The 24,376-nt window shown below is 37.6% G+C and overlaps 1 protein-coding gene across 1 annotated transcript in view; it reads right to left on the reverse strand.

Annotated features, from left to right (window-relative positions):
* The window catches only part of snd1 (staphylococcal nuclease and tudor domain containing 1), a 990,315-nt gene that overhangs the window by 299,348 nt on the left and 666,591 nt on the right, over positions 1-24,376 (reverse strand). The gene's annotated exons all lie outside the window — the stretch shown is intronic.

A 24,376-nucleotide genomic window follows, 5' to 3' on the forward strand; every position in this document is an offset into this window, starting at 1 on the left:
AAATGAAGACCATGCAATACTTGAGTCACTGAGAACATCAAATGTGACTTTGAGATTATGAGGTAGACCAGCTAACAGGAATATGAAAGGAAGGACTTTGTTCACCAGAGTGACAAGGCAACAAAGTGTGAGGAAGCCTGTATTGACCAGACTAACACCCCTTTTCCATGATGATCATCAACCAAACAGCTTGCCTGTTACGCCAATCAGGAAACCAATGTTGACGGTGTCAGATTTATTGAATTCATTCACAACTAATTTTATTCATCAGATTATTGTTTGAGAGGCCACTCACAATGTGAGTGTTGACAGAATAATTGTGGTAACTTCATAAGTATTTCAATGCATGCTATCTTCTGTAGGCAACAATTGGAGTTTGTGAAAAAATACATTTTAGTACTTAGTAAATGATAGACAGCCTTTGTTGTAGAAATATGTCCATTAGAATGTGGTTTGTACATCCCCTCAGCCAGCAGCAATGATTGACTGGGCTGAACTTACCGTGAAAAACTGAGAGGTCTAATATCTTACATCATCCATGTCCTAAATTACATAACTTAATTTACATATAATTTACATAACTGGTTCTGTAATAATGACAGAGAAATGACAATGAGCTAGTAAGTGTAACTACCTCAAGTTATTGAATTAAACTGATTATAAAATGTCTCGCTGTATGAGCCATTTAGTAAAAGGGAGATCAAGGTGTAAGTGTTTTGAAAGAGAAAGAAGAGGACAAGCAAAGAGAGTAAATGGAAGGAGAAGGTGTATGGCATAAAGGGAAAGTAGTTAAAATGCAGACAAAGCAAAAGGGTACGTAATACTAAATGGGGGAAAGAAATTAATATAGAAAGTGAGGAGCAGGAGGAGGAAAGGAACAAATAACAGCAGAAAAGGAAAAGCTAAACAAAATAAAATACAAATATGATAATATTTAATCCTATCTTACATCAAACCCTAAACTGCATTTTGCCTTAAAGCATGAAAGCACATCTTTCACTAGAACAGTTAGGTTAATACTTCCCTATTTCCTTAGTTAAAAGAATATAAGCACGAAGAGCCTTAGAGAGAAAAAAAAAGTCACTATCTATGCCACTTAAAAGGTAGTTTCATTGAAAATGCAGTAAACTAGAATAAGCTTCACTGCACAGTGCATTGGATTCGTACAATCCTCTTCCTCAAATTACTACACAGACAAGAATGGAATGAAAGAAATCTAATTGGTCTCTTTAAATAAAAGCTTTGTGGTTATTTGAATAGCAACACAATGATTGCTTTCATCAATAATGGTACACCAACTAAACAATCCAGAAATGCAAATATTTAATCGGACAATATAAGAAGCACCTTATCAAAAACTTAAATGCTTGCTGCTTCAGATGTCTAACATTTGTCAATAGGAGCTTGAAGAGTGTGGGTTTACAGACTCACATGGTGGGAGAGGAGCTCTATCAGCATCAGAATTTTTGCAGAATTCTTCATTCCTTAAAACCAATGACTTTTTTGGCCTTGAATGTTTGAATCTATAGAAACTCAGATTGCAGCAAAGAACCTTGAGGATCTATGTCTACTTACTTTCCCATTATGGGAACTTGTCCAGAAAAGACCTCAGATTGCATGCATCTTATTAGTTTGAAAACAAACAGCAGATCAACTGCAGCCCAATTCAGACCATTGGATTTAATTTCAAACAACATTTATTTATTTTAGTTACCATGGTGTAAATACCTATATTGCAATTCTATGGCATTCAGTGCTGCAAGATTGCCTGGATTAGATAACATTGTGCAGATCTCCACTCCTCTGACACCAACAGGCTACATTCTAGTTTACAGAAGTTACAGAGTGATGCACTTAATGAGAGAAAATACTATTTGACTTAACCTGCCATAATTCTCAGTCTGTTATAGATTAGAACAGTATTATCTTGGATATAGTTAAACACAATGCCTTTAAAGCAAGAAAACAAGAGTTTCCATTTGTTGTTTTTATGAAAGGAATTCAATATTAAGTGCCTACCTAATTCCCTTTTTGAGATGTTGCTTTTCCATAGGTAAGGGTAGTCATACAAAACTGTTAGGTGGGGACATACAAGATTTACATGCAGGAATGGTGAAGGATAAATATTTTATTTCCTGCGAGGATAACATGTGATCTGCAGGGCTTTATTTCTATGGAGGGAAATATATAGTATTTTGTAAAAGGATACACATGACATACTATTATTTGCTAATTTTACCATTAAGGAGCAAATTACAATGGCCAATGAACCAAAAACCTGCAAATCTTTGCTCGGGATGCCAGAGGAAATCCATATGATCTCAAGGAAGACGTGGAAAATCGACAAGAACAACACTTGAGGCAGGAGTGAAGCTAGGTCTTGGATGATGTGAGGCAGCAGCTCTACTGGCTGCACAACTGTGCTGCCCAAAATGAGGGAAATGGAGACTGTTCTAGAATATTCCTGACTTGCAAAGCCTGTGGACAATCTTTGTGTCAGATGTCAGTTCGCCCACTGTTCATGTAGCCACAGTTTTCCTGTAGCTGCTCCAGTTCACATTGTCAGTAGAACTCAGAAAATCTACAGCACATTACAGGCCCTTCATCCCACAATGCTGTACTGACCCGATTACCTACTCTAGAAGCCGCCTAGAATTTCCCTACCGCATGGCCCTCTATCTTTTAAGCTCCATGTACCTATCTGAGAGTCTCTTAAAAGACCCTTTTGAATCTGCCTCTACCACCTTCACTGGCAGTGCATTCCACACATCCACCTGTCTCCATGTGAAAAACTTACCTCTTACATCCCCCTTGTACCTACTTCCAAGCACCTTAAAACTATGCCCCTTCATGTTAGCCATTTCAGCCCTAGGAAAAAGATTCTGACTATCCACATGATCAATGCCTCTCATCAGCTTGTACACCTCCAGTAGGTCAACTCTCATCCTCCGTTGCTCCGAGGAGAAAAAGTCCAAGTTCACTCAACCTATCCTCATAAGGCACGCTCTCCAGACATTGTCAATATGTGATCCCTGGGACTTAGTGATGTAAGACACCAAATATAATGCCACTCAATTTCAAGGGCATATAAAACCGGAAAATAGTGGAAATTCTCAACAAATAAGGAGAAAGAAACTGAATTAACCTATTCAGTTTGGTAACCTCTCATCAACATCGAGAAAAATTACAGAAGAGGGAAGGATCAAGAACAATGGGGTTGAGACCATACTGAAACTGACAATGAATTATACAAGCGGTGGCAGAGCAAGCTGACAAAGTGTGGTGAAGGCAGAGAGGAGATGTAAAGAATCACTATCAGAATCAGGTTTAACATCACTGGCATAAGTCATGAAATTTGTTAACGCAGCAGCAGCACAATGGAATACATTATAATATAGAAAAATAAGTAAATCAATTACAGTAAGTATAAATGTAGAGTAATAATTAAACTTAAAATAGTGCAAAAACAGAAATTATAAAAAAGTGAGGTACTGTAGTGCCCATGGGTTCAATGTCCATTTAAGAGAGATACATGTAAATAAAGGCCAGTAAATCAGAGGTTGGTAGTTAAATTCTGTCTTGTTGGAAAGAGTTATTATTTGGAACTTGCATGCCCCTATTGTTCATGTTTTCTCTAACTGACCGCATGCAGCAATGAACTGCTTCATTTTCTACAGGGATTCTAGGAGTTACTGAAAAATAAGGGATGTGTTAGCTGGAAGTGTAAAAGGAAATGCTGGAAACATATCCTTCAGTATTTGTGGAGAGAGAGAAAAATGAGCACTCATGACTGGTTAAGAACAAGCTTATGATGTCCTATGATGTCTGTTCAGCTTGGTGTAAAGACATTTTCTCTATAATTTAAGTATTTCACAAAGTCCTTGATGAGATACTTCTTCCCAATTTTAGCTGTGTAATTTTTATCTGAGTGCCTTAGTTTTAAGTTGCAGGGAATCTCTAATGCAAGTTGAAATTTTTTCTGGGGGGGAACCTAAAAAGGCAAATCCTCCCACAAGCAATAGACAGTCAACGTCTGCCTTTGTGAAAGATGATAGTCTGTTTGGAACATGTGGGTGGTGATTTAAATATAGGGTAATCATCTTAAGGCATTCAACATTTTGGAGGGAAGAATACAGAGAATACGGAGATGCAACATAAACTAAATAGAATAATTTTAAGCAGGGCAAACTAGGACATACAGTATATAATCTAACCTTATAACATTTATTTAGAAACCATGGAATGCAATTCTAAATTTTCCTACAAGAGGAAATACACTCTTCATTTTCACAGTGTAAATATACTTCAAGACCTTATAACTTTCAATCAAGTCTCCCTCACATTTGGAATCCTAGATGTACACAAATCCAATCGGTCCAACCGGCTCATTTTAGAACTAATTGACAAACACAATTGAATTTCTTGGCATTAATAATGAAGGTCTCAAGTAAAATGCACTGTCATTTCACCTTTATAATTCACCTGTTAAGTCTAGCAACAGTGTTACACTCATTTCTATGCAACAGTGTTTACAAAGGATGCAAAGAGACTTCAATCAAGCAACTAGAAATCTAGATTTATTCTCTATAGAACAGAGGATCAAATAAGCCAGGGTTTAACAGACAAGCTCAGGTTGATAAAGGTTGAATAAATTAAGTGAAATACATCCTCATAGAAGAGTCAGTGCCCAGTGTACAGAGATTTAAGGAAACTAGCACAAAAAATAAATACAGTGAATGGTGACATTCTAAAATGCAAGTTAAAAGGTTGGTGAAAGTAGATTAAATAGAATCTTAAGGAACCTGAATAAATACTCAAAAAGACATTTGCAATATAGTTAATGAGGAGGGAAATGGTGGCTTTTTGGGAGAGCTAACCTAAGCATGATGATCCTGCCTCAGGCAAAATCTAAACATCAATTGTGGACATCTTTTATTAATCTGCCACCAGAAACCCCACACCTTTTTTATCAAGAATCGCCACTAGTAATATACCTAGTGGGACTAGAAAACTATACAGAATGAATGGAGGAAAATTGTACTTTGAAATATCTATGTCCCAAATGCCAATATTTTCACCAACCTAGTTCTTTCATCATAATGCCACAAGGTTTCTCTACCTAATATTAATTCTAATCCCCTTTTGAAAAGTACCAATGAATCAACGTCTGCCGCTCCTTTGGGTGGTGTGATCCAAATTACATTACCACACACAAATGATATATATATTTTTGTCATAATGCCTCTGGTACAATTACTTGAAATCTTTGTTCTTTGGTCTCCAGCTTTTCTGCCACTGGAAACAGTTCTTTATTTACATTATTAAGCACTTCAAGATTTTGAACACCATTATTAAATGTCCCCTAGTTTTGTGAAGAACAGGTTTAGTTTGACTCATCTCTCCACATAACTGATCTTTCATTTCTAGTACCAATTTAGTTTATTATAACAGCCTCATACACACTTCCTACCATTGTACTGCTGCACAGAAATAGTAACAGCCACCTCCTCTAACTTCTTGCTTTTCAAGATTGTGACATTATTTACTTCCATCAATCTCCACTTCTTAAAACAATCTACCGGCTTAAGTTTTCAATGCCTGTAGAAGATCATCTATCTACTACAATTTACCACTTTTCAGTATAATGGAACCACGACTTCTCAGCAACCCTTCAAAGTCAAGGATGATTTTCTTTGAGAGTAAAACGTACAAAACGCTAGAGGAACTCAGCAGAATGGAATAAATAGTCAATGTTTCAGGCTTAGGCCTATATCATAATCTAATGTATTTCTCCTTTCCTTATTGCTTGCGTAGTGGTTCTCAGAGATTGTCAGGGTTGGGAGAAATGTTATACTGTACTTAGCTGCACACCCCACCCAGAGAGCATCAATATTCGAGTGTCAAAGTAAGTCTACGAAGCTTTTGAGACCTAGGATCAGTGCTGCCAAGTGACAGCAATTTACCCTAGATCTGAGGCCGTGAGCTTAATTTGATACATTGATGTATTATTGCCATATGTGCTAAAATACAGCAGAAAAACTAGTCTTCCCTACCATTCATGCAGATCAATTCTTCACAATAGTGCATTGAGGTAGAACAAGGTAAAATAATATGAGTGCAGAATAAAATGTTAGAAGTTATAGAGAAAGAGTAGTGCAGATAAACACTAACGAGGGAGCTTGTGAGATCAAAAGTCCATCTTATCACACTAGGGAATCAATAAACACTCTAATAATACAGCAGGATAAGCCATAAGATATAGGAGAAGAATGAGGGCATCTAGCCCATCGAGTGTGCTCCACAAATCATAGCTGATCCTTTTTTTGCTCTTCCTCAACCCCAGTTCCCGGCCTTCTCCCTTTGATGCCACATCCAATCAAGAACCTATCAATCTCGGACTTAAATATGATCTGGCCTCCACAGCTGCATATGACAACAAATTCCACAAGTTCACCACCCTTTGGCTAAAGAAATCTCTCCGCATCTCTGTTTTGAAAGGGCGCCCCTCTATCCTGAGGCTATGCCCTCTTGTTCTAGACTCTCCCACCATGTGAAGCATTCTTTCCACATCTGCTCTGTCTAGGTCGTTCAACATTTGAAAGGTTTCAATGAGATCCGCCTCATAGGTGGTGATAGGAAGGTCAGAAGAGGCAAGAGGCCAGAATGGGGAATAGAAGAGGGGAGGGGGTGGGATATTTTTTAAACAAAAGGAGAAATCAATGTTCACGTCATCAGGTTGGGGGCTAGCCAGACGTAATATAAGTTGTTGCTCCTCCACCCTGAGGGTGGCCTCATCGTGGCACAAGAGAAGGCCATGAACGGACATGTCAGAATGGGAATGAGAATTGGAATTAAAATGTTTGGTCATCAGGAAGCTCTGCCTTTGGCAGATGGAGCAGAGGTGCTTGATGAAGTGGTCCCTTAATTTACGATGGGTCTCAGCAATGCAGAGGAGGCCCCACCAGGAGTACAGGACACAATAGATGATCCCAACAGATTCAAAGGGTAAGTGTTCCCTCAGCTGGAAGGACTATTTGGGGCCCTGAATAAAAGTGAGGGAGGAGGTGAATGAGCAGGTGTAGAGGAGAGAGAGGAGAGAAATGAGTGGATAAAGGTATCACGGAGGGAGTGACCCCTGCAGAAAGCCAAGAACTTTTATTTATTTTATTTAGAGATACAGAGCAGAACAGATCCTTTCATCCCAAATGAGTCGCACTGCACAGCAACCCGCCTATTTAACCTTAGCTTAATCACAGGACAATTTATAATGATCAATTACTTACTGTCACATCTTTGGACTGTGGGAGGAAACCCACGTGGTTATGGAATGAACAAACAAACTCCTTAAAGACAGCACCAGAATTGACCTCTGAACTCCAGAATGCTCCGAACTGTAACAAAATCGTGCTAACTGCTAAACTATCATAGCAGCATTTATTGCATCATAAATTTTTTATAATCCCATTGGACCAGTCATAAAGGGTGGGAAAAATGTGCCAAATTTCATGTAATAATTACCATGTAAATCTTATGTAACAAAACAAAAATGCTGGCAATCACAGTAATAACAATGATTGTACTTTAAGTGCTGTTTATTGAATACACATCTAGAGGATGTGAAAATAGCTATACAAATGCAAGTTCTTTTTTATACAGGATGAAGGATTTAACACTGAAAGGTAATGAAGGGAAAAGGGAAGAAAGGAAAAACTAGAGAAAGAGTAGGTTTAGAATGAGAACACATGACCTGGTAGCTTTGGCTTTAGAAATTAAATAACTGCACAAGATGCTATCACTTACAATCCCTGAATATTTAAGGTATTTTGCTTTTTGTGCAAAACACTGCTACTAACCAAAGCATACATGCAAATCTCTAGGCCCTAGCTGTAAGCTAATATTTCTATTGCAAGCAGGATTTTAAAAAAAACTTGAAGTGAAATAAAGACATGCAAAGTAAGTGTAGTTTTTTTTAAACTTGGTACAATAGAACTTGCCCAGGGGTATGAATAAAATAGTGCTGAGAAATGACAAGACAATGCATGTATTGTCACTTGATGTACAGCTCCAGCAATGCAAGCAGCAAATACTGGACATTACCAGGGGAATACTCCAAAAGCTGCTAAAGAAAACCTTTCTGTAAACAATTTGTTGCTTTTAATGCCTATGAGACTGTATCTTTGACATTAAAATTCTGAGATCTTTGCAGGCGTTAGATATTATTCTAAAGAAACAGCTCAACAGACATTTGCAGTGAATCTATTAACAAGCCTTCATGTTCTTGTAATCCTAGTTGTGTTTAATTATATACTTTTCCTTTTCCCTCATTGACCCAACTAAAGAAAATGCATAACTGTTGAATTTCATCTTCTTTCTGCATTTATTCCTTTTAAAAAGTAGAACCTAGTCTTGAAAGAAGACACATTGACGTTAAAGCCAAAAGAAGCTGAACCAAGTTGGTGAAACCCAACATTTTCAAAGGTAATTACAACTTACTGACTTCTTGTAGCTTTTGAAGTGCAGGCTCCTGCTCAGTGAGGAGACTGGTTGATCAAGAACCTGACTTAGAATGGCTATGTGATTCCACTCTGTTTGAACTCCCTCTCAAGACTACTAACTAATTTCTGCTTCAGGATGCATGTTATGGGACATTAGGAGAGGAGATTGCCTTTGGTTGAGATGACAAATTTGCCATGGGATGATATAGCAGACTGACATCACTTGCATGCCAAATGGATGAACGGGGATAATTGAGTTAAATAATGAAACAAACCCAAAACAGAGCAAAAAACATGGACCCAAAAGCAAAATTAAAGAGCACATACTTGGTTGAAAACATTTGGTTATCTAGTTCACTAGTAAGCACATTCTTTACCTTTGGAATCATGCTAGAGGGAAAAAAAGTAATCAAAGAGTAATAATAATAATAAGTTAAGTTTTTACTCAGAGAGTGGTGAGTGCGTGGAATGGGCTGCCAGCAACGGTGGCGGAGGTGGACACAAAAGGGTCTTTTAAGAGGCTTTTAAAAAGGTATATGGAGCTTAGTAAAATAGAGGGCTATAGGTAAGCCTACTAATTTCTCAGGTAGGGACATGATCAGCACAACTTTGTGGGTCAAAGGACCTACATTGTGCTGTAGGTTTTCTATGTTTCTAAGAGCAAAGTGTAACTGGAGAGCTCATTGGTTCACCTTTCTCAAAAGATAGTTCTAAACTAGTCATTTATTCTATTACCCAAATCTGCCAATGAAATTGCTTTGTTGCCAACGTACATTTTTTAGTGTTAGTTGTTAAAACCTAGCATCAAATCTTACTTCAGCCTAATCTGTTTTACAGAAAAGAAGTGGAACCTCTCTGATCTATACCTATAGCAGTGGTTGCTTGTCCAAGAAACAGTTCTCATAAATCTTTCCTTGGTATTCTTCAACACTCTCAAATTCTTCCTATAATGTGGCAACTAGAATTGAATGCCATACTCCAGCTGACACAGGACCAGTGCTCTACAACAGTTCAGCAGGGCTTTCCTGTGTTTGCACATGATGTCTTAATTGATAAGCAACACTGCAGCAAATGGCCAAGTCACACAGTTCCTATATCCTTTTAGTATAATATTCATTTAGTCAATGTTGTCTTCCCATCAGAATCCCACACTCACATGCTGCATGTGTCTGCTTATTCTGCCAAACTTCCTTTGTTTCTGTGGTTTATCATTAGCCTGCATGCAGTTCACAATTAAGGTTCAATGGTAAATTTTATTGTCAAAATATGTATGTACATCTCTGATATTTGTCTTCTCTAGATAGCCATGAAATACAGAAGATACACGGGAGGAATTGAAAGAAAAGATGTCAAATCACATCACACAAAAAAGAAAAAGCAACAAAACTCGCAAACCACAAACCACCCAACCATTCCCTTGCCAAAAAACTAACAGATTGCCCACATGGAAAATGGCAAACGTTAAGTCGTATGTCATTTGCAAATACATGGATACATGTTCCAACAGGTGCAGGTCATTAGTTCTTAACACAGATTTTAAAGTAGACAATGGCTCCAACAGCAATCTCCAGGGAACAACACAATCATTTACAAATAAAAAAGTAATTTACTACAACCCCTATTGCTGTTACTTGGAAAACTTCATACCTGTGCTATTAAAGTTCCTTTCATGACATCTTCTTCAATTTTCCTGATAAGCATACTACATGGCATCTTATCAAAAAGTCTTCTAGAAGTCTATGTAAACCATTATTAAGATTACCCTGATCAATTCTATAACCTCATCTAAAAATTCTGTTAAACTGGCTAAACCTGATTTTCCCTCAATAATTTTGTGCTATCTTGCCTTAATTAATCCAAATTCCTTCAGATAACTATCTCAATCCTACCTCAAATCAATGCTGCTAAAAACTTTCCTGCTACTGTTGCTGGTCTTGCCCCTAAAATGGAATTCTTCTTTGAAGAAAGGAGTAACATTTGCTACTTTTCAATTTGCTGGCCAGGCACCGAAAGAATACGATCAGTGAGGCTATGATTCCTCCTCTACGTTTCTCTAAATCCCAAAATGGATCCCATCTGGTCCTGGTGACTTACCAACATTGTGGTCCACACACACAAAATGCACCAGGAACTCAGCAGGCCAGGCAGAGTCCAGGAAAACAGTAGCTGACATTTCAGGCCGAAACCCTTGGACAGGACCTGAAACATCAGTTGTACTCTTTTTCTAGATGCTGCCTGGCCTGCTGAGTTCCTCCAGCATCTTGTGTGTTTGTTGCTTGGATTTCCAACATCTGCAGATTTTCTCTTGTTTATGACAACATGATGGTCTGCCAGTATTTCTAAAACCTCCATACGCTGAATTGTATCAACAGTTGAGGGTTGCAAAAGTTTATTTAAAAATAAGTTAAGTTTTGATTTAATTTTACAGGAAGAATTTATTTCTCATCTCTTGCAAGGAAATATTTTCCATAAATCATTTTTCTTTTATAAAAATACCATGAATCAAGTCTCTGCAGGCCCACATACAATATTATTTTACTTCTCTGGCAGACCACAAAATGAAAGATTATTGTAATGCATTTTCATTGACATGGGAATGAGATGGCATTGTGATTTGCACTACAGCCTGTGTGTTTGTATAGAGAATGTCAGTATCTTCATAAGCTGGACTGCAATAGCTCTGTTTTAATTGGTCTCAACAATTCTGGACTACAGAAAAGATGGTGGGAGGAATTCTTAAACAACTGTACAGCAGCAAACAACATTGCAAGTGATAAACACAGATAAAGGACAGACAGATGAACAGTTTAGGTATAAATACTTCTTACAGGCTTATACTAAACATGAAAGGAAATTGTAGACATGTTGAACAAATTTTCTGAGGTTTTCAACATAAAATTTAGGTAGGGACGAGGAGGAGGAACCTAGTAATGACTTGGCAGTCCAGTTTTAGTTATTGGTAGCTTACTAGAATCCGGAATACAGTTGATGGCCATTTGAAGATCAGATGCTGTCAATACTATTTTTAAAATAGTAGTCTGATTAACCCAGTTAAAATTCTTGAGACCAGAGACTACAAAGCTGAGACTACCAGAGTTGTCCCTATGGGTGTTATCTCTAAGTAGCTCTTACATATGTTCTGCAACATCTGGTCAAGGGAAGAACAGAATAAAATAAGAGACCATAACAATATGAAATGAAAATAAAAGGATTAGAGGTAAGCTTCTTAATTGTTGGTTGACACAGAAAGTATTCCCCAGCTTTAATCATAGACATCAATGTCTTTGATGAAGGAAAAAAGATTTACATAATTCACATTGACTAGTATAGTAGGAGCATAATGTTTACAAAGCTGATAGGCAATCTACACGCAAAATTTCAGCTTAAGTGGAATTTATGAAGTCAGATTTCATATACCTGCTCTACATTCACAAGATTAGGAAGTTGATGGGAAATCTTACTTATATGTTTAAAAAGTAAGAATCTAGAAAAAGCAGATACAAGCAACGATTTCTTATCATTGGGAAACGCAAAGCAAGGAGAGTGATACAGAGCAGAGTCATAAAATTAGAACTAGCCCATGTATGAGTAAAATCAGGAAGCACCTTATGTACACAGAACTTAATAACAATTTGGAACTTACTTCCCTGCATACTGTGGGGGTCAATAGTACTATTTTAAAACAAGGTATAAAAGTAGTCCTTACACCAATGAAGATCGTGCATGTGAAATGTTATCTTTTCTTACAAATAATGATCAACTTACATTTGAGATTTTCAGATTTATTTACATTGCCAACAAATTAAGGACATTTATCTTTAAGTGAAATAATACCAGATTTATGACTGTGATTCCTGTATGCCAGTTTACTTGCTTATTAATAAATGTGAATGCCAATCATGAAGTACCATTAGAAACGTCAATGGAAACCAAAAACTGGAAGCTGTGAAAATCTCATTTCCACTGCTGCATGGCCACCAGAGGTCAGGAGGTAAACAGTAGACTGCATAATCAAAAAGACCAAATGCCTGCTGTTCGATGAATTTAAATAATATTCAAGATGCTTGAAATTGCAAACATAATATCAGGATTCCAATAAACTGAATTAGATGAAGAAACACCTCCCTGAGTTTTTAATTAGTCCTTATTATACCCAGGATATTTTACTGTTTCATAGATGTGCTGCTCATTAAAAGGTATGGCTTATATGATATTTTTTATACATAATAACATAGCTCACTAAACTTCTTCATTCCAATAGCCTTAAAGCAATGCTACTAAGCAGCACACTTCAATAAACAGCTGATATACACTCAGTAACCACTTTATTAGGTACACTTGTACACCTGCACATTATTGCAAATATCTAATCAGCCAATCAGATAGCAGCAATTCAATGAATAAAAGCATGCGGACATGGTCAATATGTTCAGTTGTTGATCAGTCCAAACATTAGAATGGGAAGAAATGTGATCAAAGTGACTTTGACCGTGGAATTAATTTTGGTGCCAGACAGGAAGGTTTGAGTATCTCAGAAACTGCTGATCTGGGATTTTCATGTGTAACAGTTTCCAGAATTTACAATGGTGTGAAAAACAATTAACAACCAGTGAGTAACCATGTATTACTACAGTGGTGTGCAGAAAAGCATCTCTGAAACATTTCAAAACTTTTACTGGATGGGCTACAGCAACAGAAGACCACAAACGTACAATTAGTGGTCAATTAAATAGATACAGGAGATACAGGAGGTATGTGATAAAGTGGCCACTGTGTAATTGTGCTAAAATCACCCATTATTTTGATGCTTAGTCAATTTTGAATGATTGTTGGCATTCTCCTTCAATAGTGTACTCAAAGCTTATTTTAAACTTGGTCCACAGCTGGGCTATCCCAACCAGATGCACATCATCCTCAACAGGACATGCTGGTGACAAAGCCTTCAGTTGCAATTTGAAGTTTTTTTTGCCAATATTTGGGCGCCATGGTAGCTCAGCAATTAGCACATAACTATTACGGCTTGGAGTGTCAAGAATTTAATCCAGGCACCTTCTGTAAGGAGACTATGTATATCCATCCTGTGGAATGTGTGGGTTTTCTCTGGGTGCTCTGATTTCCTCTCAGACCAAAGATGTAGCTGGTAGATTAATTGGACATTGTAAATTGCCCCGTCATTAGGTTAGGGTAAAATTGGGGTTAGCAGGGGTTGCTGGGTGGCGTGGCTCGAAGGGCCTATTCCATGCTATATAACTAAATAAATAATTTCAAATGTAACAAACCTTTAACAGAAAAGTTTCAGCCTTCAAGTTTCTCCCATAATCATTTTCCCAAAACTTGATGGCAAAAAAGTGAGAAGTTCATTTTTTCAAAAGGCCACAAGCAACAGAAGTGACATATGATTCTCCCATGTCTCTGTTTTCAACATTCTTAAAGTAATTCCTATTAATGTGTGCAAAAGTAAGCTATCATCTTTCACACTGAAATTACAGATCTACACTCACAGAGCAGTGACGCAAATTGAAGTGTCAGAGCATATGGCAAACTGCTAAATGCAGAAGTCAGTTAGTGATTTTTATTCTGGTTACACAAGAAAATGAATGACGTTGGTAAAGTACATACTCAAATATGTAGATGTTCTGATAAAGCACAAGTTATCAGAGGCTACAGAAATACAAATATTTATAACTTGGTTGGATTCAACTTATTATGTCGATGGTAGTTCTTTGTTTATAGCAAAATCAATCCTTTGCAATAGCCTTGTATTATCTACCATTTAAAATATCTGACCAATATTCCTGCAAAAGATACAGCTCTGTCTCAATCATGTCCGCTGGCAAAGAATGCCATGTTCTCTCAATTCTCCGCATCATGAAATTTCTTATATGTTTTCTCTCATGGTGTCACAAGTCTATTTCAACACAGCGAGGCAGTAGGGAACAAGAAGAGCATGTGGAATGACTGCCTACATGAGAATTTACCACAAGGGAATCATTTCTAAGGAAAATTGCTCTATGAATCTGGTTTAATTTACTTTACAAAAAAAAACCAATAGTGCCTCCTAGAAGAGCTTGGCAGGTTGCAGCAAGCATTTACACAAACCTATGACATCTAAATAAAAAAGACTCTAAACAAACCCACTATTTCCAATTACATACATGGGAGACTGTTATGTGCTTACAAATCTACACAAGAGGACATTAGAAATATATTTAGTGAGCAAAATCACAATAAGTATTACCAATGACAAGAACAGCAATACTGCTGATGTAAAACATTACATATTTAAAACAGCTTAATAGCCAATTACAGTGAAAAATTAGATTGGCAGTTTTTTGATGCTATAAATAGTCTAGTACTTTTGGTCTTCCTCTGCTCAGTCAAATGCCTGCAGGTGTGTTATAAGGCAAAAATTTAGCCACATCACACATAAAAATTTTCAATTAGTATTATGCCAAGAAGGCAAAGACCAAGGTAATGGATATACAGTATGTTACAGACTAAAGCAGAATACCAATTCTCTCTGCTTCACCAATTCAAAACATCTTCAACCATATGCTAAAATTTATAACGTAAAGACAATTCAATCATAAACGAGACCATATCTTCAAATACATGCTGGTTAGTGGTACCTCTCTAGAATTATCAGCCCCATCCTTGAATTAATAATTTGTCCTTTCATGGCATATCACTTAACCTCAGCATCTAACTTGATAGTCAAGTGCCAAGGAACAACAAATCCGGAATTTGCTTCTCAAATAGCTAATACAATGCTGAAGCATTTCCTACAAATAAGAAAGCAAATGTTGCAATAACAATAAGCCTTTTCAAATGCTTCAATGTTTGTACACTAACATTTCTGGTTGAAAATTATAGTAAGTATTTAATGATAAAATAGTTTCTACAGATTTTTTTGTTGCTACAGAGAACTACAATTCTCTACCCAATTTATTGAGAGCCTCCAGAGGGAGATGTAGAATTCCCATTCACACTTTCCAATTTAACTAGATTGTAAGCAACCTAATATACAGTCTCACAATCATTGGTCAAGTCTAGAGATTTCTCATCAATGGATTACAATAAAAAATGGCCAAAACTGTAAATGCAATTTACTGCACCTGCCACAGCCAGTGTACATTCACCCTTCCAAAAAAGTGGGCTCTGAGTAATTCTATACTTTGGTAGATCAAAATAAAGATCCATGGAAAACTCTCAGGCATCCCCTTCCAATTTTTTAAGAACTCACTATTTCAAACAGTAGCTAATCTAACAGCAGGCATGTATCTGGGTGCCAATAAACTTGGCCTCAGCACCAGCTCCGCCATATTCTCTAGCATAAAAACGTATGTTTCAATGGAGGTAAACAAAAAATACAAAAGCCTGTGTAGGGAGTTTGCACTGATCTCTTTTAATGTGAAGCATTCTCTCTGTTAAAACACATCAATGTGCTCTATATAAAGCTGCCTTTGATGCTTTGTAATAGATGCATACAATTTCATTAATTAAATACTGTAGTCCTCCTTTACACCACCCCTCATTTGCACGGTAGCAAATGGATGACTGAATACATGGAAATGAGCACAATGTAACCCATTTTGTGAGGAAGGAAATGGTTCCAATTAAAAGGGGATGCTATACCTCTTGTTGAATTTTAGTACATAAAGTAATCTCTTGAAAGGCAAGCCCTCAGTTCATAATAGGAAACCTATCATTCCAGATTGAACTGTGAACAGCTCTTCTCTGAGCGCCAGCCAATGGAGTCACTGGAACCAAAGGTATGCAAATGAAGAATTTTTGATGGATGAGAACAAGATGCATTTTTGCCACACAATCCTCTATCCACTCCGCTGCCTGGTTCCATCTGTCTTTTCTCTGTCTAGCTCCCCATATCATACACCTATCTCTGTCTCCCAACTCCAACCCTACTCTTGCCATACTTTCCATCCGTCCACATTCTTCATCCCTTCTAGGTCCACCAATCAATACTAGCTCCTGTCATTCACCACTGACACAGCATTTCAATCTGAAACATTAGTAACTCCTTTCTCTCCACAGATGCAGCTCGACCCAGAGTTCCTCCAGCAGATTGTGTCTTACTCCAGATTCTGGCACCTGCAGTCTTGCATGTCTCAAGCAGAGCCAAATTCTTCAATCCCTGTCCAATGGGCAGCTGGTCCACTGTGACTATTAACTAGCTTGGATTTGTTTACTTAGAAGCATAGAAAATAGGTGCAGGAGTAGGCCACTTGGCCCTTCGAGCCTGCACCGCCATTCAGTATGATCACGGCTGCGGGTTCCTTTACCTTCAGCTCCCTAATCGCTTCCAGTTCATTACATAACACCCAATCCAGAATTACTTATAACAACATCCTACTCCTTAATTACCACTCTATATCGTAATTCAATCTAAACTATGTTAATCTAAGTTATCTAAAAACAATTTAAATTATGTTAAGAAACAAAGAACCCAATTTTATTTACATGTAGCAAATTAGCCATTAAAATACATGGTAGAATTGGGATGTCACCTTGAAAAATAGTTCTCTCTGTCTGGTGGAGCCCACAGTCCATCTCTAATTCCCTTCATGGAACAAGTTTCTTATTAAATGCATATAAAGAATTATAAAGGTATGAAATCAATTGTTACTTTACATTCGATATTCCTCATTTCTGCACCAGACAAGAAAAAAAGATTTCATATCTTGTTGCGCTATTGACCTCAGGCTAAAGAGAATATCAACTGAAAACTCATAGGGCATGACCTTCTTTACAATTATCATTCATAGCAGATACTCCCTTAACATTTAACAAGACAGGAAGAGGTTTTCCTGAATGTACTCTCACTCTCCATCTATCTAAGCCACTCTGATGACAGGCTATGACTTAACTCACTGTGGATCCTATATCACTACATGTAGAGTACAATTATTTTTTAGGAATGCTTTCCCCCCACAACGGAGCTTTGATGCCAAATTCACTAAAGACTGACCTATCCTTGATTTCCTTTGGCGTCTCTTTCCTTTGGCTAGCTGAACATAATTTACTTCAAACTTTCCTCTGCCATTCTCAATCCCATTTTGCTCTTTCCTTTCCTCTGACAAGCAACATGCTGCTTTGTGTCAGTTTAGATGCTACTGTACATCTCTTTGAAGAAACTTGCTCTTCAGATATTCCTATAGCTCTGGAACAAGTATTTAGCAAGCTAGAGATTATTATTGTTAGACTCTTAGTACTCTGTGCCAGTTTTTAGCTCAATTGGTAACACTCGTGCCTGCAAATCAGAAGACCCTACATTAAGATTTCTCAAGGCTGACACTGCAGATCAGGATTAAGTGCACTGAAATGATCCAAATCTTTCATATTCCATTATCCCTACTATAACAAAGAATACTATAATTCAGGACCAGGCCCACTGACCCATAATACATGGAAATCATAATGTTTGACACCTGGCTCACCTGTTTCTCTTTCCCAGTCTTGTTTAGCTCACCAGAATCCTGGCTTCTGCATTCTCTTTATATATACCACTGCCTTTTCCCCACGTACCTTTTAAACCCATCAAAGTCCTTGATACACGCTGACTTCAGTTCTTTGCGGAAATAGGACCCGTTCTCAGGGCCTCATGACGGGCTGCTTTTCGATAGGCCAAGGATGCAGCCTAGAAAACTAGCAGGCCTTCAGGGTGCTGGATTCTCTTGGCTCTGCAGACAGGTGGATTTGAGGTCGGTACCACTACCTGATGTGTCATGGGAGTACACGGAAGGTCGAAAGCAGAAAACTGGCTGCTGGCTATGTGCCCAGAGACCCAAGATCTTTGGCCACACACCAATATTAGGAGTAATATTCAGTTCAAATAAACTGCCAGTCTGGCACCATGGATGTCCCAAGGATGCTAGATTATCAAAGTTTTATTGTATTTAGAATAAAATGGGGAGTTACTCCATTCCTGAATTTATTCCTCCTCCAACGTTATCACATTGGCTTTTCCGATGTCACAGTTCTAAATGATTCAGCTGTAATGAATGTGCCCAGCAGTTTGTTCTGGTACTAATTGTCTGGCTGTTTAGTCAATATTGAAGCCAAATTTCTAAATAATGGCAATGAGGAGATTCTTGTCTGTGTGATGATCAATGGCAAGGCCACATGAAAACACATCCCAAATATTTGGCAAACATACAAGACTGCACTCATAGCTGCTACTTAGATAGATACATGGAGCTTAGAAAACCAGAGGGCTATGAGGTAGGGTAATTCTAGGCAGTTTCTAAAGAAAGTTACATGGTCAGCACACCATTGTGGGCCAATGGCAGACAGAGTTTAATGCAGGCATGTGGGGCGTTGCACTTCGGTAGGAACAATCCAGGTAGGTCTTACACAGTGAACAGTAGGGCACTGAGGTGTGCAGAAGAACAAAGGGATCTGGAAATACAGGTCCATAATTCACAAAGTGGCATCACAGGTAGACAGGGTCATAAAGAAAGCTTTTGGCACATTGGTCTTCAAAAATCAAAGTGTTATGTACACGAGAGGAGATGTTATGTTGAAGTTGTACAAGACATTGGTGAGACCTAATCTGGAATATTTTGTACAGTTTTGATTCGCCACAACCTTTGATTTGGCCAGCAATGGTGTCATCAACAAAACTTAAACTTGGCATAGGAGCTGGAAATCGTACCTGGATCTCTTGTATCTTACTTGGTCACCGGACCTGAATGTCTTTGTTCTGGCTCTTAACAGTTTGAGGTTTTCCTGGTTCATCAATGGCTTCAGGTTGGGGTAGACTGAATTGTGGGGTCACCCTCATCTAAGACTGTTTATATAACAATAGCCACTGTTTGGTAATATAACATAGAAGACCTATAACACAATACACGCCCTTCGGCCCACAAAGTTGTGCCGAACATGTCCCTACCTTAGAACTTACTAGGCTTACCTTTAGCCCTCTGTTTTACTGAGCTTCATGTACCTATATAAAAGCCTCTTAAAAGACCCTATTGTATCTGCCTCCACCACCATTGCTGGCAGCCCATTCCACGTACTCACGGAGTAAAAAACTTACCCCTGACATTTCCCCTGTACCTACTCCCCAGCACCTTAAACCTGTATCCTCTTGTGGCAACCATTTCAGCACTGGGAAAAAGCCTCTGACTATCCACATGCCTCTTATCATCTTATACACCTCTATTAGGTCACCTCTTATCCTCCTCCGCTCCAAGGAGAAAAGGTCGAGTTCACTCAACCTATTCTCATAAGGTTTTGAAATTGGGTTCTGTAAGCAAAATTACACTGCTGCTCAACTTACATTCGTTGTTTTCAGCACTGAATTGTGATAACACCCAAATTAATTTAGGACCTGAATGGGTGTGAAAATTTACATATTTGCTATCTGAACTGGGCTGGGTTTGACTTGGACCTGGGTTATATTTTCAAACCGGATTTTGTTGGGGCTCACTAAGGCCATCATTCTCTAAATCAGCACCACTTGTGCAATTCTGGACACTCAAGGTTTAACATTTAGGTTCAAGAGATGAGAGTACATTGATAGCATAATTAAAAATAACTTTGAATTGGTTCTATGAGGAGAGGACCATCAACAATAATGCTGTTTGCTAGGTTTAAATCTATTCTTACTGAACCCCACCCCATTGGTAGAGACACAGAACACAAGACACTTACATGATCCTTTGAACAGAGAACAAACTAAGTAAGAAATTTTGTTCATAAATGGAAAAAATGAAAGCTAATCTTTTCACTCCGCTCTTCAGTGTCGCTAAAACAACTGAACATAGTTTATCAGACTTCAGAGGGTCTAGGGATTTATGAAAATATTGCATTATTCTCATTTCAAAAGCAATTGAAAAGGAAAAACACAGGAAATACAGACATTAATTACCCTATAATAAAGTAACATGTAACCATTGTTCTGCCTGGATGAAAATGTTAAATACATTAAAAAATTAAGAGTGAGATTAGAAATTATTTTGCAACATTTATAGCATCAATTTACAATGTTTGTGAATGCCAAAGATCCAATAATATCACACTGAGTAGGATGGGGAGTTGTCTCACCCACGCATGCTGCACAGAGGTAATCAAATCAAATGTAAACAGACAAAAATCTGGATAATGCCAGACAAGAAAACAGTTCAAATTGAGTGAATGATTAAAAATAAAACCAACTAAATTAAGCAAAGTTTTTCCAGGAAATAATATTTGAATGTTAAACAAGAAACTACATTCTAAAATAGAAACAGACAACTATTGCAATCAATCTAGATATATCAACAGAGGAGAACTGAAACAGGTTACTGAGGTGCTGCTGAGGGTGGCGTGGTAGCGTAACATTTAGTGAAACGGGTCAGATTCAACAAACCTCAATACTTCTCTGGATTTCAATGAGTGAGCCTACAAACAGTGCAATCAGTACAGAGCAGTGGAATCAGTAACAGCAGATTTGAAATTTCTTGTGTTACAATGTGGAGGCAAAATGGAAAATGGCTGGAAGTTTTATGACAGTAAACACAGAAACTTCCATCACCGGCACCAATGCAAAATGCTGGCCAACTTTCCTCACCAAGTGACTAATCATCTGTGGAACAGAACACTAGGTACAACAACTGTTGGAGTAGGAACACAAATCATCGTAGATAATGGTATTTCTTTCAAGCAAGCACAAAAATAAGAGTAGATTACCTAAATGCCAATCAATAAAGATAATAAGATTACCTTCAAATGCAATAAAAAAAACAAGAATACTGTTACAAAATAAATTCAGCTAACATAAAATATAATCAATTTCACCCCGTTGATAAGCAGGATTCTTAAATGCAGAAAAGAGAAATGGCTGTAACCTCCATTCCAGCTGCTGGGCTGACAACCTGGCCGCTGTAATGGAAATTACAAAGTATGTATGATAAGCACAGACAAGTGTATTATCACATCTCTTTGCACTGGTGATTAATTTAGCATTTTAGATTTCCAATGCAGTTCTCAATAACTGCAGATTCTGATATTAACACGTTTTCCAATGAGGATTTGTTCCAATAGATGTCTATAAGATCTCATATTTCTTGATAACTGTTCTGACACGGCTCATTACAGTTGTTGTCTGCGAAGCAGAATGGCCTTGCACCTAGCCAATCCAGTTTAGAGACTATTTGAATTTAAATGAATGTTAAATATAGGAAACATTACAAATGCAAGCTCATGGGCCAGTTGCAGATTTTTGACACAGGAGAACATGAACTTATGCCTGTTCAAAGGTGGAATGGAAGGACCAATCCCAAGATATGTGACCTCCAACATGTTTAACACTTGCATATTCCAATGCAGTCACGTGAGACAATGAGCATGCTTACCCATGAGGAGCGCTTTACTGGGAATTTTCTGAATGACGATTGTCAAGAGATATGTCTGTAACAGATTGTTAACATTGTTCCTCTGCTAATAGATACACTATCTGCTGAGTACTTTAACTTCCTTCACAAGTGAATAAACGACAAGGTCCTGATGCTTGAAATTACATAAATAATATACAAGTCAGATTCCTCGTCCAATTGGACAAGGGTCCCATTCAGAATCAAGGACTGTGAATTGGAACCCAGCATAGATCTACAGCTGCTGTGGAGTGCAAGGTAGAGTGACAATTGGGGAGAGAGGAGGGGCTAAAGAGGAAGTGAAAAAGAACACAGATTAATTTAAATCATGCACATTTATAGATATGTGAATATACAAAGATTATTTCATGGATTCTCTACCTTTTGTAATTTAAGCAAAACTATTGCAACTATTGCATAATTAAATACTGAATATTTTCCTCCAATTTAACAAGCAAGGCGAGTGCGTGGAAAAACAGGAGGCAATGAAAAATATTATTCAGTATTCATAAAAAGGTAAACATTTTTTAAAAATTGACTTTTGTTTTTAAAAAATATCACTACATGGTTAGGTTATTGTGTCAAGCAGAACTTCTTGAACATTAATATGTTCAGATAAGGAAAGAGGAGACAACTGGCTAAACCACAAACATGCACAACAGTTCGCCCATGGAATAAAGCAGCCATCTAAAAAGCAGCAAGCTCATCAGAACCAGCAGTTGTTCAAAAATCTATGATGGAAGTTGAATACAATAAAGTGATTACTGGGTAGTAATTGAATGAAGAAATGTGTTAGTACACATAGGGATTTTGGGGGAGATCTAGAGGAGGAATGATCATCAGAATGAACCAGGTTAATGCCCTGGTTATGCTGGTCTGAGTCACATTGCTCACAGTTTGAATTAGCTCGTCTGTGAAGAGTTACAGCTACTATTCCAACAGTACTTATCAATATGTTCTGGAGCCGAAATGCATGCATTGTAGTTGAGTGGCCCATGATCTTCAAATGTCCAGGCAAAAAACAGAGCTGATGAGAGCCTAAGTGAATCTGCACCTATCAGAGAGGTGAAAACAGCCAAGAAGCAGCTTCGTTCACCTATGTCAGAGTAGGGACATTTCAGATCAGACTCATGACATACCAGTAACATTTTGTGTACTGGTGAAGTCCCAATGAAGGGTCTTGTCCCAAAATATCAACTGTTCATTTCCCTCCAAATATGCTACCTACCTGCTGAGCTCCTACAGCATACTTTAGGTGCTGCTCCAACAGGAGAACAAATGCACAAGCACTTTAACTGCACAGTAGCATAGTGGTTAACACATTCCAGTGCCAGTTCTAAGATCAGGGTTCAATCCTCACTGCTGCCTGTAAGAAGTCTGTACTGTCTCCCTGTGATTTATCTGGTTTTCACCCAAAGATATACAGATTAAGTTTAGTAATTTATGAGCACGTTATATGGTGCCAGAAGTATGGTGATACTTGCAGGCTACATCCAGCACATCCTCAACACAAACAAAATATTTCCCTGTATATTTCATTGTTCAATAAAGATAATTTTTAAAGCAAATTTTGTTTTTGAACTCTCAGATTCCTTTGCTTCTTCATTCTCATTGTTTTATGCCCTTCAATCAATAAATGGTCCCCTTATTCAATGTCATCTCATATTGTGTTGTACTAAAATTCAATTGTCTACACTTTGCAGGCCTATTTTTGCATGAATGTTCTCTTCTGAAGTTATGTATAAATAGTGTGCATTTAAAAGCATGAGAAATATTAGCGTGTTTGCTGCTGTATTGCATACTCAAAATGGAAAATGTACAGTATCTAGCATTAATAATTTGTTAACAGGGTTGTGCAAAACGGCACCGTCATTACAGCTACAAAATCAATACTTTTCTGCGGCACATACATTAACTGTAATTTTTGTCATCTATCAGTGACATTTCTGATAACTGATTCAAACCTGCATTGTGGCAAGATATTAATATTGAGGTCTTTACTAGCAGTGTCTAAAAATATTCTTCTTTTTATTGATTTTTGAGAAAACACATACTTTCTCACCCACAAAATATCTCCAATTAAAGAGTTAGCATTACAGTTTATTCTACAGTACCTGTAACAGCACCATCTATTGTAACACCAAACCTGCATACTGTGATACCATCTGCTTTCTTGTACTTAAAGATCCATTCTTCAGTGGAGGTGGGAGAAAGTTTCTTTATATTTTTTTGAATCTTTAATATTCCATAGGCAGACTAAATATTCACTATTGTAAGTACACACCCCAACACACACATATATTATATTCACCACTGCAGTAGGTCATCAGCCCTAGAATTATGAATAGAAATATTTGCTTGCAATTCTTTTTCATAAGTTTAACATATGTTAACAGGGATGATTACTCTTTTAAAATTTTCACTACAGTCTTAAACAATTTTCAGTAAAATATGTTAAGCAGTGCCTGATACCTCTTGTGGATGTACATACCTTATTCTCATCTCCTT

Source organism: Hypanus sabinus, chromosome 13 (genome assembly GCF_030144855.1).
Source record: "Hypanus sabinus isolate sHypSab1 chromosome 13, sHypSab1.hap1, whole genome shotgun sequence".
In the NCBI taxonomy this organism is placed as follows: Eukaryota; Metazoa; Chordata; class Chondrichthyes; order Myliobatiformes; family Dasyatidae; genus Hypanus; species Hypanus sabinus.